We start from the raw sequence: 7,735 nt of genomic DNA on the forward strand, positions 1-7,735 counted from the left end.
AATGCTCGTTTCCTTCCTTCTTGTATTTGTATCTCCAGTACTTAATGTGGTGCCTGGCATACAGTAGATGCCTAATAAATGCTCGTTTCCTTCCTTCTTATATTTGTATTGCCAGTGCTTAGTACAGTACTTGGTGCATAGTGGTGCTTAAAAGCTTGTGACATTTTTTTCCTTCTTGTATTTGTATCCCTGGTGCTTAATACAGTTATTAATTCCTGGCACATAGTAAGTGCTTAATAAAGGCTTTATCATTCATCAGTTATATTCGTTCATCAAATGAGACGATGTATATAAACTACTTTGTAGATATCACCTGAGAGAATATCTGTAAAGTGCTTAGCACAGTTCTGGGCATACAGCTGGGGCTTAGTAAATGTTTGTTTCCTCCCTTCCCTATTATATTCATACCCTTTTCTGTGCAGAAAATGACATAAATCTGCTAAGACACAAATTCCCTTTCACTCTTGTCCCCAAATTAGGAAGCTCCCTATTCCAAAGCTAAGGCCTCAAAGTCTTCCTTTCCCTCCCCAAAATCATGTAAATTGTGCCATCAAAGGAAGTTGTTATTCCCATTTAACAGGTGAGAAAACTGAGGTCCTGAGGGGGTAAAGTGATTCACTCAGGGTCACATGGCATAATGGGAATGTAAATTTTTAAGATCTTCCCTGCCCCTAGGCTAAAGTGCACCTGAAGCCTGGGGTGGGAGGCTTGTTTTTCAGTAGATACTTTTTGATTGGGCAGTGAGTCAATAAGGTTGTTACATTCTCTGAGCCAGGAGAAGGCTATATAAACCCTGATTTGAGGCTTTGTTTTGGGGCTCACTTTGAGAAGTGTTCTGTAATTTGATCAGATGAGACTCTGGGAAGCCGTTGCTGAGAGCCCCCCGGCTTTGAAAAACCCAGATGTTGTTTTGGTATGGATGTAATGGTTGAACGGTTTGGAAACCTGTCTATTTGATCTGTTTCTCTGTCTTGATAATTCTGTCTGTATACTTTGAAGTTCGGGGTGCTGACCTTTTTCCCCTGAACTAGGTAAACGATACATATTTGACTGATTAGAGTAAGCTTGTTAACCCATTTTGAGTTGCTTTCCTTTAACAAAGCAGATCCAAGAACCTGTGTCGGCAACCAACCTGGGGACGCTGGGGTGCTTGCTGCTACACTTGGTAAGTGAGAAAGCCAGAAACTGAACATAGCCTCCTTCCAAGAAGTTATCACTGCCTGTCAGAGTGGGGAGATGTCTCCATGCTCTCTCTAGGACAGCTGCCAGAGATCTCTGACTCATCCTGAGAGCAGGTTCACCAGCAATTAAAGTAACTGGAATGTCCTGATTTTCAGTCCAGTCCTGGTACTCAGGTGACTCTTATCTCTAAAGTAATAAATATGTAGTATGTGTCTTGGGTGCAGTGGGTCGGGGACACACTTGGAGATGGGAGGAATCCTGTGGTTCACACTCAGCAGCCACTTGACCAGCTCTGGGCCAGCCACTCGGTCTCTGGGGTTTCTGTTGCTTTATCCATAAAATGGGGATATTAAGACAGCAAGATTATGGTGAAATGCAAAGGAGATCATGTATGTAAAGCAATTTGCCTATTAGCACTAATTAAATGTCTGCAGTTGCTGTTCTGACTTGACATTATTCCAGGGTTCCCCAGAAGCCCAGTGGTACCCAACATAGCTGAGCCTTTTCTGGCAGGAGCCGCAGGGGCCATGGCACTTCTAAAAGTGCTGGAGATGGTCTGCACCAAAGTCACTAAAACACTTGGGCCTCATCCCAACCCTAAAGCCATTCACCAAGGGGGAGGCCAGAATGAGTAAGAAATGGGCCCAGGCCTTCAAGAATGATGGCCTGGGACTGGAGCCCCTTGGAGGTAAAGACCACTGAACCAAGGCCTCTTCCCTCTGATTGTGAGTGAGGGAAAGAGGGGCAAGGACCCTCCTTTCAGTCCTCAGGCACCTGCTGAGTAGATGCAACAGGTGTTTAATGAGAGAGACAGACAGAGACAATCAGAGGGAGAGTCAGAGAGAAAGATGGGGGGATGGTGAGACAGAGAGAGAGACTGAAATAGAGAGACAGAGAAAAAGATAGAGAAAGAGGAGAAAAATACAGAAACATAGAGAGAAAGAGGAGAGACAGAAACAGAGAGACAGACAAACATGGAGAGACAAAGAGAGACAGATAAAGAAACAGAAAGAAGAGAGACAGAAAGACAAAGACAGAAAGTGATAGAAGAGAAAATGCAGAAACAGACAGAGAGAGAAAGAGGAAAGACAGAAATAGAAAGAGAAACAGAGAGAATAATGAATGGAGCACCATGCCCAGAGTCATGAAGACCTGAGTTCAAATCCAGCCTCAGACACTTACTAGCTGTGTGACCTTGGACAAGTCATTTAACACTGTTTGCCTCAGTTTACTCATCTGTTGTATGGTCTGGAGAAGGAAATGGCAAACCACTCCAGTAATTTTGCCAAGAAAACTCCAAGAATCAGACATGACGGAACTGTCAGATTAATCTTCCCCAAACATGGATTTCATGATGTAACTTTCCAACTCAACCTTCAGTTGCCTGTAGTGAAGCCCAAACTCTTGCTTTCAAAGCCCTTTACAGTCTGACCCCCAAACAAGCCTTTAGCCTGATCTCCCCTCTCGCTGCTCCCCTACGGAAATCGGCCTGAATCAAACTTCCTCATTTCCTCCCTCTGCACCTTTGTTCCTTCCATTCCTCTTGCCTGGGATGCCTTCTCCCCCCTTTGCTGCCTGTCCAAGTCCCACCTCATCCTTTGGAGGCCCACGACAAGGCCATCACTTCCATGGCAGGTTTAGAACTAGCCCACAGTGCTCATTTTCTCCTCCTGAATTCATAGCACACACTGCCTGTGACTCATTTGGTGACTAAGTGGACACTATCTTGTGACATCTTATAGGATCGTGAGTTTCAAGAGACCTTATAGATCATTTTGTTCAATGCTTTACTTTACAAAGGAGGAAACTGAGGCCCGGAGAAGGAAAAGGACTTACCCAAATCCCTGCAGTCGTGAGAAGCAGAGCCAGGATAAAGGCCCAGATTTTCTGCCTCCATGTGCCCTGATCTCACCCTTTTATCTTATAATGACTTTCTTGTGCACCTGCTCCATGTTCCCTTAACTAGATAGTGGATAAGCAGTCCAGCAGAAGGACCGTGTCTCCTCTCACCTTCCTCTGCATCCGCCATAATGCTTCACACAAAGCCTCATACATTTGGGGTGTTCTGGAAATACTTGTTGGAAGGAGACTTGAGGTCTGGGGGACAGGACGCTTCAGCACCCGAGCCAAACTCCCCAGCCTCGGGGGACAGAGACACACAGCAAACAGGGTTTCTCTTATTATCAATGAAGCATTGGATGGATTTGGGATCATCAAAGCTGTTTAGCTTCTCACTAAGTTGGGGCTGGGCTAGAAATGGGAGGAACCCTCACGGGCCTGTTGCTGGGCCCATTCTCTTACTCTAAATCACCCCCTCATCTGATTCTTTCTGGTGTTCCAGAAAATGAGAATGTCCACAAGACCATCCTGCCCTTGGGAATAGGAGGCTGTGTAGATGGAGCTGAGGTTACGTTCTTGAGCTGTTATTGTACAAGCCTGGCGGAGGGTCAGGCAGGAAAGTTAACCTCCCATCTCCCTCCCTTCCCAAGCCAACCAAGGCAGACCAGGGAGGTGGCTCAGTGGATAGCCTATTGTACACGGGGTCATGAGGACCTGAGTCCTGCCTCAGTCACCTTACTAGCTCTGGGACCCTGAACAGGGCAAGTAACCTCTCTTAGCCTCAGCTTCCTCTTCTATAAAATGGGTATAATAATTACACCTGCCCCCCTGGGTTGTTGGGAGGATCAAATAAGATACATATAAAACACTTTGCAAACCTCAAAGTACTATATGAGTGCTGGCCATTGTCATCCCAGACCAACAATTCTCAGACTGCTCCATACTTGCCTAATAATAATGATTATTATAATGAAGGAGAGGATGGAGAAGGAGGGGGAGAAGGAGGAGGAGAGGAAAAGGAGGAGAATGAGGAGAGGAGGAGGAGGAAAGAGGAGGAAAAGGAGGAGGAGAAGGAGAATGGTAAGAGGAGGAGGAGGAGGAGAGGAGGAGAAGAGGAGGAGGAGGAAGAAGATGATGAAGAACTAACATTAATAACATCCTATGTGCCAGGCATTTACAGTCATCTCATTGATACTCACAACAACCCTGAGAGGTAGGTGTGATTATTATCATTATTTTACAGATGGGGAAACTGAGGCAAACAGATTTTTTTTTTAAGCTGACTTGCACTGGCTCACATCTGAACTTGGGTCTTCCTGAATCCAGGCCTGGTGCTCTAACCATTATGCCAACTCACTACCTAACAGATGTACCAATCACTTAGCTGACTTGAAGAATTATTTCAAAATTATATAGACAAGAGGGGCTTTTCCAACCGGTTCAATACTAGATGCTAGGACAGGATGAAGGACGTTGATTCCAAACAGTTGACCTATGTTCTCTAGAAATGGGAGCCCTTTCAGGCCCTGTGCAAAGAGTGCTGGGTAAAACCATGTCCTTCATTCTCTCACCAGAAACCTGGCTAGATGCATTTTGTAAGAAAACTCTTATTTTGAAATAAAGCAGGGCCGTTGGACCTGCTGGATTCATCCGCACCAGGATGGGAGGCCATGTTAGCCTGTGATGATAGCTGATAACAAGGTTGTGCCTTTGTTGACTGTGTCATGGAAACCACATGGGAGAATTCCTTGGGGGGCGCACCAAGCGCCATTCCCCAGGGTTCCATTCAGCAGAAGAGTGAAAAAGAAAGCTACCGAGCAACAGCACAGTCAGACCTCTGAAAGACCTTCCCCTCTGAATGTAATGCAGAAGTGAAGCATTCTTCACTTTCAGAAGAACCCAGGTGCTCATTTGGGGAAACCAAGGCACGGAGGGACGTGGAGGTAGAATGTTTTTAGCCTGCCCTGGCTGTCAATGGCAGAGCTCACAAACAGGGTCTAAGGTCTAGCTCTATGCAACAATACTCCCTGGGGGGGGGGGGAACCTGCTGACAAGGAGATGCTGTCAAGCCTCCATGTGACTGCAGCGGGATTGTGAGGGAAGGGCAGCAGCTCATTCTCTTGGAGGCAGCTGGAGGTTGGCAGCCCCAGCCCTCCTGGGGAGGACAATAACAGAGGCTGCCACAGCCACGGGCTGCTCTGGCTCGGGAAGTCTGCTCATCTGAGCTTGTCTTAGGCACAGCACAACATACAAACCCATCTCTCTCACTCTGGTAAACACCCAGGCCTCCAGTCACATGAATTTTTGACTGCGCAAAGGCACACACATTTGTTCGCATGTGATCATCATGTCATCAGCATCACCCTCTCAGACTCACTTTCCTCATCTGTAAAATGGGGATAAGAAAAGCACCTACATCCCAGGGTGGGTGTGAGGACTAAATGAGGTAACATAGGTCTTTTAAAAGTTGCTGCCTTTTCTCAGTCAGTGCAGGCCAACTGAAACATCTGATCAGGCATCTTCATACACTCTTTGAGACCTCCCTCTAACAGATATCCACCAGCTTACAGGCACTTTGGGGATGCCGGCTCTGCCCAGGATGTCCAAGGATAGACATTTACTGAGAGTCTCCTATGTGTGAAACTCTATCTTGGGTACTGGGGAGACATTGACAAAAATGAAACTGCCCCTGCCCTCAAGGTGCTTCTTGTCTACCAGAGGAGATAACATGTATAGAGATAAAGACAAGGGAAGGGGAAGAATGGAGCCAAGAAGAGATCAGGCAAAGTGTTATGAAGGGGAAGGGAGAGAAGAAAGAGGGGGGAGGAAGAGACAGAGAGACAGGGAGGGAGGAGAGAGGAGGGAAGAGAAAGAGACAGAGAGAGGGAGAGAGAAGGGAAGGAGAGAAAGAAAGAGAGAAGACAGGAAGGCAGAGAGATAGACAGAAGGAGAGGAAGAAAGAGAAGGGAGGGAGAGAAAGAAAGGGGGACAGACAGACAGAGACAGGCAGCATTAGCAGCCAGAGGGAAAGCTTCAGGGAGAAGGCAGTACCCAAGCTCACCTTTGAAGAAAGAAGAGGCTTCTAGTTAAAAAAAAATCAGTATATTCTAGGCACAAGAGATGTTTTATGCATAAAAATGGTAGATGGAATGATGAGTTCAGAGAACAGTCAGTAATCCAGTTGGCCCAGAATAACAGACTGCATGTCTCCTCTTCTCACTTCATAAGACCTCTGTGTGTGGGGGCTGCAGTTATACTGTAAATGGCATTAAATACTAGATTAAAGGGTTTCTTTCTTACACTAAGAGACAATAGGGAGCCATGGAAGGTTTTTGAGCAGGGGAATAATTTGACAAGACCTATGCTTGAAAGGGGATTATTATAGCAATTCTTGAAGTAGATAGAGTACTGGGCCTGGAGTCAGGAAAACCTGAGTGCAAATCTGGTTTCATTTACTGGCTGTGTGAACCTGGACAAGTCATTAAACCCTGTTTGCTTCAGTTTCCTCATCTGTAAAATAAGCTGGAGAAGAAAATGGCAAATCACTCCTGTATCTTTACCAAAAAAACACCAAATGAGGTCATGAAGAGTTGGACACAAGTGAAATGACTGAACAAAAAAAAGGATGAAGTGCAGCGGGGAGAGACATTAAGTGTAGGCTATTACAGATTTTAATAAATATTATTTTTAATAAACACAATCATAATGAGAAATATTAATATGTAAGGAATATTATTGATATACAAATATTATAAATAATTATAATAATTTTATAAGTATAATTTTTAAATTACCAAGGCTATTATAATAGCTCAAGTAAAACATGAAAAGCAGAGGAGGGGGCAGTGGCTGGTGAAGGTGCAGCATTACATTTGAAAGATATGGCTTTGGCCGGCCTGTGGAAGTTGAGGGAGAAAGGATAGCCAACGATGGCTCTGGGGCTTGGCCCTGGAGGGCTGGGCCAATGGTATTGCTCTCAAGAGAAACAGAGAAGTTGGGAGAACAGCTGGTTTCAAGCAGAAAGTGATGAACATTTGAGTGTGGGATGTCCATAAGACCCTAGGCTGGAGATTTCCAGTATGTGCTTGGAGATGTGGGTCTGGACTCTGGGAGAGTGATCAGGGCTGCTTTGTCCTGGGCCTTCTCTTCTCCCTCTACATTCTCTCCCTTGTTATTCTCATTTGCTCCCATGGGTTCAATTAACATCTCTACACAAATATTCCCAATTCTCTATATCAAGCACTATTTTCCATGGGGATCAGCACCTTATATGAAACGCCTTGACCCTAAGTCATGCCCTCCATGAGGGAGGTGAGCTAGAAGAGAGAACTTTCTGACCCTCTGAACAACAGTCATCTGACTCCTGGTGCCATATTGGATTTCATCATGGCCTCATCTTCATGCAAAATGGCATCCATTCTAAAACTCACATTTTTTTCAGTCCCCCCCCCCACTCAGGGGACCCTCCCTCCCTCTAGTTAGAGGGTGGTGAGTGGACATCTGGGAGATTCTCCCACATCTTCCATTTAAAAAGGTGGGCCAGGGCAGCCACCTCATCATTTCCCACTTGGCTGAAGGACTTCATCACACCCTCTATCTCCTCTCTCCCCTCCAAAAAACTTTCTAGTTATCTTGTATAAAACAAAGGATTAGACTGTGAGCTCCTTGAGGGTGGGGATGGTCTTTTGCCTTTCTTTACATTCTCAGAGCTTAA

General features: G+C 45.5%; 1 protein-coding gene across 1 annotated transcript in view; it reads right to left on the reverse strand.

Annotated features, from left to right (window-relative positions):
- Positions 1-7,735, reverse strand: part of JPH3 (junctophilin 3) — a 198,321-nt gene that overhangs the window by 8,544 nt on the left and 182,042 nt on the right. The gene's annotated exons all lie outside the window — the stretch shown is intronic.

This window comes from Petaurus breviceps, unplaced genomic scaffold (assembly GCF_028583685.1).
Source record: "Petaurus breviceps papuanus isolate PSGF00001 unplaced genomic scaffold, PetGlider_PUasm1.0 176, whole genome shotgun sequence".
Classification (NCBI taxonomy): domain Eukaryota; kingdom Metazoa; phylum Chordata; class Mammalia; order Diprotodontia; family Petauridae; genus Petaurus; species Petaurus breviceps.